Raw genomic sequence first — 11,171 nt, 5'->3', positions numbered from 1 at the left:
AGCTTTATCTGAGCTTACATTGTTATGCCCTGTAACTGGTGCCTTGCAGTTCCAGTTTAGAAAGTGGAGAATGAAAGAAAGCATTAATCTGGCTGAAATCCGCATAACAGGATTGTGTGTGAAACAAAAGTGAAATCAGACAGTGCAGTCAGTGACATACAGTTTGAGGAGGAGCGGGGGGGAATATGCTAGAAACAGCAGTTTTCTAACCTCTTTACTGCAGCTGAACAAGCTTTGAGAGGCATTAGGATTTATTCTTTGTAGTGAGAGGGGTAGGAAAAATCAGGACCAAGTTACTGTTATTTGATTTTTGCAGCAGAATATTCTTACCAGAAGCAGGGCTGTTAGAGCATGCTGTCAGGGAAATTATTTGCATTTGGTAGAACTGCCCCTCAGTTCTTCCAGCTCACGCTGCCCTTGTGGCATTTTAACACTGGTCATTTGTTGTGGGCTCTGCATTTGATGTTTTGATTTTCACCAGCTGCTCTGCAGAAAAGGATTGTGCAACAGGCAAGGACTACTGATCTTTGGGAAGAGGCAGAAAACAAGCATTCAGATCTCAAACTTCAGATGGGGAAGCTTCTTTAACTGTGCAGTAACAGAAATTGCTTAAATTATGGATAATCTGCTGCATAAGTCTGTCTTCTATTTCATAAAGCTTCCTATTGACAGTCAAAGACAAGAGGATTCAAGAAAAAGTAAAAGCAAATTCAAAAAACTCAAAACGCTTCAACTGTAACCCTGTGGGTGACCTACCTATATCTTAAAGGGAGACGACCAGAAGTTTAGCTGCACTGTTTTCTAAATGTCAGTATCTGGGAGTAATGCTGTGTTTAAGTTTTTGAGACTTCCGTGACTTTGAGAAAATTTGCCCTGAGAACAAGTAAATTTTCATTCTGAGGAAATTACTGGACACTTAAGCTTCATGGTCTCAGACCCCAATTGCTTTTAAGTAGTCATTACCTGTCTGTTGAGGATCAAAAAAATCCATATTTCACTGCTGTCATGAGCTGTTTTCAGTGTAATTCCAGTTCATCTTGAATCACTCATTTCCAGCCTAGCTGGCTGAAGAAATTGTTAAACTTCCTTTTACTTTTGATAGTCTTGAATCTGCTTGTTACACTAAGGGGAGTATATTTGAGAAAATTAATTCCTAAATATGTATATAAAATAAACCAGACTTCCCCTCTTAATTCTTCTGTTAGTCATAAACATTGTGCTCTGCTGTTCTCTGTGCTGTAAGGGCTTTGTCTCTACTAAGAGATGTTAATTAGTCTGAGATCAGGTGTAGTAGGGACTGGTCAGTATTTGGGCACTCTGTCATGTAGATCTGTGTTAAAGAAAAGGTTGAATTCTTGGCAGTAGGGTTTGCAACTTAGTTTCTTAAATGATTTGGTAGATCATGATTTCTTGACTTAAATGCAACACGAATATCCTTAGGAGAACTGAATTGTTACTGAAGTTGTTGCTGTTTCACAAGGAAATAGAAACTGTTTAGCATGGGGGGAGGGGGGGAGAAGGAGTAAGTCTGGAATGGGGCCATCTCTTATGAGTTGTGATAATAGATAAGCGTTTGTTAATCAAATCTTGCTTATGTTAGTAGAAAAACCAGATGTCGGCCTTAAAACAGGAAGGAGGGAGTCTTGCATTAGCTACAGATAACTGGTAATGTAAACAATGTTTGTGCAAGCCTTGTGTTTATACAAAAGGTAATAAAACATGTATGTGTCAAGTGAGGGGCCCAGGGTGGTCACAGGAGGAAGACTTGGGGGCCTTCATCCCAGCAATCACCAGGAGGCAGAAAAAGACCCCCCTAGCAACAGATCGGGGCAGATGCGGAGTACACCAAGGAAGCCAGAAGGCAGAAAAAGACCCCCCTAGCAACAGATCGGCGCAGACGCGGAGTACGCTAAGGAAGATACGTATACCGAAAATGACACATATACCAGAAATAGAGGACTATAAGAACTGTGGCTACGGGAAGGGGGGTTGCGAGCCGTTGGTGGAGCAGTGGCTCCCCGGCCGCCCAGCGCTGTTTTGCCTATTTACCGCTTGCTTAATAAATTACTTCTAATTATTCACCACAGTCGGCTCCTGGACCTTTGTCCAAACTTATAACATGAGTTACTGTTCTTTTTCATCCCATATGTGCTCAGTATTAAGCTATGTGATGAGCATTCAGAAGCAGCCTATAACAACAGCTGTAATTCTGCATTCCTTTGAAACAGTTAAACTTCTTTGCTCTTTGTGCACTAAATTATGTTGAATAGCATACTTCTCTAAATGAGAGGTCAGCAGGCAAAGAAAGGCATATTTCTTTGACATAGTATATTTTGGAAAAAAAAGTACCAGGGCTATAACTGGTGGGGAGTGGGGGGAAATCTGCTTTCCCTGTTTTGGTACAGTAATGTTCATTATTTTCTTTCTTACTCCTAGTGTTTTTACAATGGATAACAGCTCAAGCACTACATGCTTAAAGAAACATTGTATTCATTCTCCTTGGGTTTGTCTGATGTTGGCAGGGCTGATATTGACCAAACACTAACATTGGCTTCTTTGACTCTACAAACAGTTACAGGGGTGAAAAGTGCAGTTGAGCTCAGCAGGTGGCCCTGCCTGGTGTTGAGAATAAGCTTTTTATTTCTGAGGATGACATTCTTTTATCTAGCAGGGTAAGTCCTTGGGATTGTTTGCTTAATACTGGCTCAATGCCTTTTAATAAATATTATCAGTAGATGACTAACTGCTTTTTCTTTCAGGGTTTTTCGTTGTTTTCTCAATATTGACCCATTATTGATCTGGACAGGTATTCAATTAAAGCTCAGGAGGGCTGATGGATCCATGCTAACAGTGCTTTGTCATGTTCTGTTCAGATAGTTTTTGTCTGATGCTCATAGTGCTGCTTGTACAGTCATGGAGGCAAAAATCACAAGCAAAGGATGTATGCAGGGCTAGTTGGCTAATAACTTTGAGTTGGTCAGGGTTTGTCCTGACAGCTGAACTTCAGAGGATGCATAGATCAGTTATAACTTGAACATTAATAGGTGAGATTGAATGGTTTAGAGAGCAACCTGTAACTTGATGCTAAATTAAATCATTCTGTATGTGTAAGGATGTGAATATCTTCAGTGCAATACATTTCTGGCATTGCTGCTCCAAAGTGCTAGAAGAAATCAGTTTAATCAAAACAAGCATCGACGTGGTTATTAGCATATTAGTCCCAAGACACAAAGCTTTATCAATATAAAATGAACTGAATGGGATGCTACTATTCATTCTCTTTACATTGCCTGATATTATGCAATGAGTGTAATGAGGCTTGTTGAAGAACTGCTGTTCACCATGATGTTCCAGAAAAGATATGCACCCTAGGAGACTTGTTCACTGATCAAACATTTTAAATTAAATACAACATTAAAATAATTGCAGTGGTTTCAATCTGAGGTTAGCTTTGCATGTTCACTTTAGTGAGTTGCATTTTACTCTGGAAACTACACAACTAAAAATCCTGTTTACTAGTTGCTTAAAACTTTACAGAAACTGATCATCAGTAAGAGCATTAGACATCAAATATTTCAGTAAAAACTAAAGCTATGAAATAAATGCATGTTGTTCAGAAATGGTAGGTTCTGGAAATTACCACAGAATCTTATGAAGTCCAAGAGAGAAACAGATTATAAGGACATGTGTATAGAGAAGAACATCCAGGCTTATACTAAGAGGGATAAACTTGCTTGCTCCAGGTATACAGTATGGTTTAGGAAGACTATTTGCATACTGGCAGTGTATTAAATAATTGTTTCCTTTCTTGCTTCACCTTCTGGAATCATTCCTTACTGATTACTAAACATACCAGGCCCAGGAGATTTCATGGAGTACTTCATGGAGTATCAGTATGAGCCAATAATGGAATCATTTATGATCTTTAAGTTTTTTCTCTCCTACTTTTAACTCAAATGTTTTGAAGCACAAAAATCTGAAAGCTTCTTGACAAGCTTTATAGAAGTGGTATGAAAATATGTTTTATGGCTCTATGGTAGAGTTTCTTTGAGAGTAAGTGACATTTTAAAAGCATAGTTGAGTTTAGGAGGCAATTCTGGTTAAATGAGACTTTTATATAGACCTCTATAGCTATTTCATATGGAATATGTATTTTTTTAAGAGCACTTCTTATCTAATTCTATACATTGAATTTTTCCGTAAAAATTATTATTAAGTTCTTAGAAGGTATGAGGTATTTAATATTAATTCAGCTTGAGTAAGGAAATGAATGAAACAATGTCCTAGGATGTGGAATTGTCATTGACAGGTGAAGTAGAATTTTCTTCTTATAACTTAAAAAATAAGCTCCAAATAAAAATTATAATGAAGGAACTTGGAAGATATAGAAAGGAAGACACCAGAGAGAAGGTAAAAATATAGTGTATGTTCTGATATGGTTACTGCTTGTTTGGGGGGGCTGGAAAATCCAAAGCCCTGTGAATTTTAGTCTTGGAAGTGACTGCAAGCAATCCTGAAACAGCAGCTGAGTAGCCCTGGAAATGAATTTTCCTCAGTGACTATGCAATGGGTTTTTGGTTTTAATGGCATGGCTGACTAATCCCAGTCAACCCCATTTCTGAGTATATAGATCAGAAAACTTTGTTTGCTCCTGCTGATAAAGCCGTAGTATAGCTATAAACATGCTATAACCTCTTTTATGTTTATAAACATAAAAGGCCTATTATTTCAAGGTGTTTAAGAGGCTTCTCTGCTTAGATAAAATACAATAGAAGGCATGCGTGTGGCTTGTTTAATGGTGTATATGCTGGGAGGTTTAGCTCCTTTCCTTGAAGAGATTTTTCAATTCATTTGGCAAAGCAAGAAATACATTTTGCCTCTGTTTCTTGTTTGAGCGTACCTGAATTAACATTTGAGGAACTGACATTTCAAGAGTATTGTAAGGTTACCTATTTCCAAAACATAGCCATAAAACTTAGTTTTCCCGTTGAAAATGCCAGTTGGACCCATATAAAAGTCTTTCCTGAAAGAAAGAACAGGAGGCTTCTTTTCCTTTACAATCGGCTTCTGAAGGACATCTGACCAATGTTAAAGAAAATGGAGGAACCACTGTTTTGTGCTGAGAAACCACCAGCTTTCCTTCTGAATCCTAGCAGTAAAGAGACATTTCTTACAGCCTCTCTAGCCAATACTTGTTTAGAATTATTTTTGAGCTACACACCAGCCACAAGGTGAATGCTAAAGTAATTTCTCTAGCTAACAGTTCATGCATAAGAGTGATAAAATCAATGAGCTTCTATACATGAGCATTAACAGATGGGGTTTGATCCTTTAGGGAAACCACCAAATGAGCCCTGGGATCCCAGAATTGAGGCAGCACAGAATGATTTGTATGTTGTGCTTGGCATTGAGTGTATGTGTCTTTAGAAATCAACACAGCTGCTTTGGCAGAACCCTTTTTAGCCTCTTTTCTGAAGGAATTGAGCTGTATCTGTCCCTCTCCCCCAGTAACTGTGGAACTCATGGATAGAAGAGTCTCAAAGATATGAAATACCCACACACTTAATGAAAATAAGACTGGTAAGAGGGGAGGCATCCTATTAAAACTGCCTTTAAGAGCAGCATTTCATCAGAGAGATCATGCAGGGGAGAACAATCATGAGTACTTCATACACCGGAAAAGCTCCAGTCAGTGTTGGCACCTCTCAGGTATTAAAAAAAACCAAACAAATCGTACCCTGGAGAAGATATCTGAGAAAATGCTTGACTCAGATATCTGGTAGTGGTTGATTCCCTGCTGCAGTTTAGTCAGTTAACCAATCAATCAGAGGACACCAGGCTGCTGGAGACCAGGCAGGATATTCCGCTGTCACAGGAGAGCTATTCCCTGTCATGAAAACATATTTGTCTTTCTTGAGTTTGCAGTTCAATCAGTGCTTTCTAAATTAATTTGATTAGAGTTGGATAATAGCACCTATGCTGAGTTGCATCGAGCTGTCTTTCCTTCAAATCACTATCCTAACTGTGACTGGGCAGGATTTGTAAGTCACTCTAAGGTCTGAGTAGGAACAGAGTACAGTTCCTCTTGTGAGGATGTCCTTGTAACAGAGCTTATCAGATGTTTTCTTGTGTAGTGCCTTGTTCTTTTGCCTTACCTTTTGTTTTCCTCAAAAATGGCAACTCCACCCAGTTTAACAGTCAGTCTTAAAGTAACTGTTTGAGGAAGACAGTGCTCTGAAATTTTGGTTAGATTTTAGATAGGTGAAATAGATATTATAGTCTTTGTGCACAGTTTACAGACAGAAGTTCTCTGTTACATATACAGTCAGCCTGGATTACAGAAATAATTCCTCACAGTTTTAAAATCTACATTAGTTGAATCAAAATGGCACTGTTGAACTTTGTTTGTAAATGTAGTTGTTATATGCCAAGCAACATTAGTATGACTGAATCTGACATATGTTTAACACACAGTTCCTGAAATTATAGGACTACAGGCATTTTAAAGGATGCATTTCATGTCCTCAAGTGACAATGTAAGACTTTTGCAAGAATCAACTCTTCCAAGTGGGAAAGGTTTCAGACATCTAGTCGGCCTGGAGATGAGATACTGAGGATGCAGCTAAAGGGTCTGAACGGGACACATTATCCTGTAGAAGATCTAGCAGCTTTTGCTGAAATAGCTTGCACTTGATCTCTGCTCTGAGATTAATAATACCTCCCATCACACATAAGTTAACCTCTAGCTGGAAAAGATGCTGTCTTTTAGTGCATGTAGGAGAGATGAGATCTATTATTGCCAGTGTTGTGACAGTGATGATGCTTGTATTATGGCTGTGGTAGTCCAAGTGCTACTATTGGGTTAAAAAAAAAGAAGGAGCGGGGCACCTGTAGTCTGGCTTTGTTTTGCTTTTCTAAAGATTTCTGTATCTAAAGATGCATTTGGTGTAGCTGCCTCAAGTTTCCAGTGTAAGTGCTCTATGAAATACATGGGTATTACAAATGACAAATGACATAGTACTTCTCTACTAGCACAACTAAGAAATCTATACAGCTGTTAATGAAAACTTCATTATAATGGCTTTAGACATGTCACGTTAAGTTTGTTTAATAATAGTGGTATACTTTTTGGTATGTAAAAACTATGCATATGTTAAATTTGAGATGACACATTAAAAGTGCTGCTTGCTTTGCTTTGAATGACTAAGGTGCTATGATTTTTGTGGTTAAACAGAGGCTTGACTCATTTCTTTAATGAAACATTTTCCCTAATTTCTGTTCTTCATTGTTCTGAAGCATAAAAAGTGCTAACTGATTGCTGTATATCCTTGGGGTGGTATGTCCAGAATCTGAAATACTTTGTGATTCTCTGGGGCTGATGAGTATTATGTTGTTTAATACTTTATGCTTAACACCAGCATGTCAAAATGATTCTTGTGTCCTAACAGTTCCTTGCAGTTCACAAATTCATTTGGAAAACTCTGTATCTTCTAATAGAGATGGGTAGCTCAGGTATCCTCTCTGTCACATTAGCTTCTTCTAAGCTCATTTGGATCAATATTTGAGAGACTGCATCAGAAAAAATCCACATTTGCTCTGTTTTGGCTTTATGCTAGACTTTCTACTGTAGTTGCACAGAAACTCCTGTCAGGGTTGTACGAAGTTTTACAGGGATGTGCAGATTCTTTTTTCCCCTAAGCAGATCTTCTTCTTGAATTATGGTCATTGGTATTGAAGCTTGGATGTTTTGCCCCTTCAGATAAACATCTTTGTTGAATTACTATCTTATGGTTGACATACGAGCTTGGTCTTCACTGCTTTGTGTCAGACATGACTAGTCAAATTTTCAAGCATATGCTATGTCTATCTATATACACACATTTTAAGATGAGCAGGTTTTAGTATTGTCATAAGAAAACAGCACCTAATACAAACCACTTGAAGGAAGCACTACGCTAAACAAGGATCCTAATCTTAAGGCGTTGAGCTTCTGCCTTCTTGATAAAAGCAAAGAGGAGCTGTGGTCCCTTAGCATCTTGAAGAAGTTATCTAGCTTCTTGTGGACTGTGGCAGCTCTTGACTAATACTATTCAAATTCTTACTTTAAGTAGTTGAAAACTTATTAATCTAAATGGTCAATGCTTATTTATTTTTTGGAATGTAAGTTTGAGATGGTCTGCTGAAGAATTCTTACAATGTTGACACTTAAAATAGGATTGTATTACATTTCCTGAAATATTATTTTTCGTTTAGGCACTTTTAGTGACACTGATATCGCCTCAGTCAGATATGGTCAGGTTCTTCACTTAGGCCAGTATCACAACTGAATGGCTGCTGATAACAACTATTGCTTGGGGAGGGGAGGGAGTGGAGTGGGCTTGCTGCCAATTCTGAAATCTAGTAAAATGAAAAACCTTAACAGAATATGCTGTGCAGTAGAAAGCTTAAAGAGAGACTAAGCTTGACTTTTACAGCATTATTTGAATAACTGGTAGAGCAGTGTATGTAAACACAAGTATGTCAAGGATTGAAGGCCAAGAGAAAAGATTTCAAAAATAAGATATATTCCATTACTGTAGCTTCATTTGTGTACAAATGAAACAAATTATTTTTAATTTAAAAAAATATCTCTGTCCCATCCCACTGTTTCTTCCCTTTTTAAACTGTGAATAAGTCTGCCAGATACAGATGGATTAGATTTAGTTTACAGGACCTTCTTGTTAGCATTTCTAATGCCATGGAAAGACAAGAAACCCACCAAAATTCTGAGACAGTCAAACAAAACATATGCTTGTGATTCCTGTTTTCTTAACTGAATTCTTCAGCTGTCCTCTGTCAAAATAGCTTATCATGCCATCAGATGTACTGAACATGTGCTACAATTAAGAGGTACTGGGCTCATGTGCACTCAGTAACGCATGTATATATTCACATTTCTCCCCAGGAAATTAGACAGAAGTATAGCAACCCTATTTTTTACTATATTTTAAAATGAATTAGAGCAGAAAATGCTCAAGAGGCATTAAAAAAGGCTAGCTGAAAATGCTTTTGAATGCTAGAAATTCCAGGACTGTCAATCCCAACAATTGCAAAAATGATTTAGCCTTTCAAATTCTGATTTCTTTTCAGAGAAATTTCATGTGGCCTTTCTATTCAAGTTTTGAGGTTCATGCTTTCAAGAGTCTCTATGCAACTAAAAGGATTAGAAACTTTTTTCAGCATCGGCAAACATCTTTGATATAACTGCATGGTTCCAGGAAGCAGCATGTAATATCAAAGAATATGGTATTAAAGCCGGGGAACTGCAAATGCTATTAACACAGCAGTATTATAGGAATTGGGCTTTTGGTTTTAGCCTTTTTCTGGTGCTTGTGCCATGCCACACCTCTTTATGATATTTGCTCTGCATCCACAGGAAGTTTGTTATAGGCTACTACAGCCTGAACTCAGCCCTTAGGACAAAGGGAGGAACCTGAATTAGTGATAGCAATCTTAATAACAGTGGCTGCCTTTCAGAGTAACATGTGGTATTTTCATTGAGGTCAAACATAAGAAAAAATATATTTGCAACCATCCTATATATAGGACTCAGAAGTGCTGACATTGCTGTTAGAAACTTTTAAACCTGAACAAATTTCATGTAGTTGCTCCTTCAATTACAGTGTTCCAAGAGGCACTGTGTTTGAACAGGGCTAATTTTACATAGAAGGACAGGATGTCATGCCACAGCTATTTTAAAAGGTTGAATGGAATTACTGTCACAAATGGCTAGGCTGGCTCAAAATCATGTAAATGTAACAAAAAAAAAGAGTTCTGTTTAAAGATAAATGCATGTGAAGCTTGTATACCTACAGTAAACCTGGAACTCATTAGAAAATATTTGCTAAAAAGTTCCCGTTGGGATCAGAAGCCATTGCCTGCAGGGCTGCAGAAATGTAGGAAGTCACTTGTTCTTTTCCTCAAAATGGATGTACTTCTTTAAATAGCCTAGGACTTGGGGAAAAAAAATGGTGGTTTTCCTTTTGTCACAAACAGCACAAGAAAATGCTATTTTAAAGGTTTTGGCAAATCTAAAAATGGACCTTATTTTTTCTCACTGATTTTCAGTTTCTCTGTTAACAGTTCTGCATTCTTTATGCTTTGACCCTAGAAGCAGTATCTTTATTAGATTCTGTAGGATGTAATACCTTAATTGCTGCAAAGCTTAATTTCTTCAAACCTAGTTCTCTCTTCAGATATTCCAGTGAGACTGTGGCTTAGGATATAACAGACTTTATCAACAGGAAAAACTGAAACACTAAGGTTAGTTTATTTAAAATTCTTTGTAATCAGTCCCAGGAAGTGAAAAACAGCATCAGACTGTATACACATGTTGAAGATGTGAGGCTGTAAACAACCAAAGATCAACTTTTCAAAAAGGCAAAACAATTTGGAGTGAAAATTATGGGAAATATGAAAAAAATTATTAAAAGCACCTGGTTTACTGGAATCTATATCTACTGAATAAAATTCTCTAGGAGTCCTGTTCTGCAACTTCAGGAGTAGCAAAACCAAGGTTTTGGTTCCCAATGCATACACACATAAGTAACTTCTCATTAATCCATGTTGCTCCTACAATGTCAGAGGTTTCCAATGATAGTTTCATTTTTTTCCCCTGGATGGATGATTTTCCACAGGTCAATAAGTGATGAATCAGAAATGTTTACAGCTTGATATCTTTTTAGTTCAGCATATTAAATAAGCCGTAGGTATATGGCTGGATAGATATATGATTAGATATAACCTAATGATAGATTTAAACATATAGATTTATGATTAAGTAAATCATAGACATGATAGGAATCATAGAAATAAAAAATATAAGATGTATTTGATGTGATATGATAAATATGATCTCACAAAAATAATATCTTAATCCATTTTATAATATGATAATATATTTAAGGTCAGGAGATTATAATACTATATGAAATACGTAAGATACATGGTAGAAATGCCTCTGATTAGATATAAACAGATTCTGGGCACTTTTCAAATAGTACATAGAATCTTTAGGGTTATAATTTACTTTAAGCTGAACTTCACATGGGAAACAAGCTTTTCACTGATCTATCACTACCAGTTTCTGTAATCTATAAAAAGGGTTGTATCCTCAGAACTCCTCAATAGAT

The sequence above is a fragment of the Harpia harpyja genome, chromosome 1 (genome assembly GCF_026419915.1).
Source record: "Harpia harpyja isolate bHarHar1 chromosome 1, bHarHar1 primary haplotype, whole genome shotgun sequence".
NCBI classification, from domain to species: Eukaryota; Metazoa; Chordata; class Aves; order Accipitriformes; family Accipitridae; genus Harpia; species Harpia harpyja.
This window is presented reverse-complemented; position numbering follows the sequence as displayed.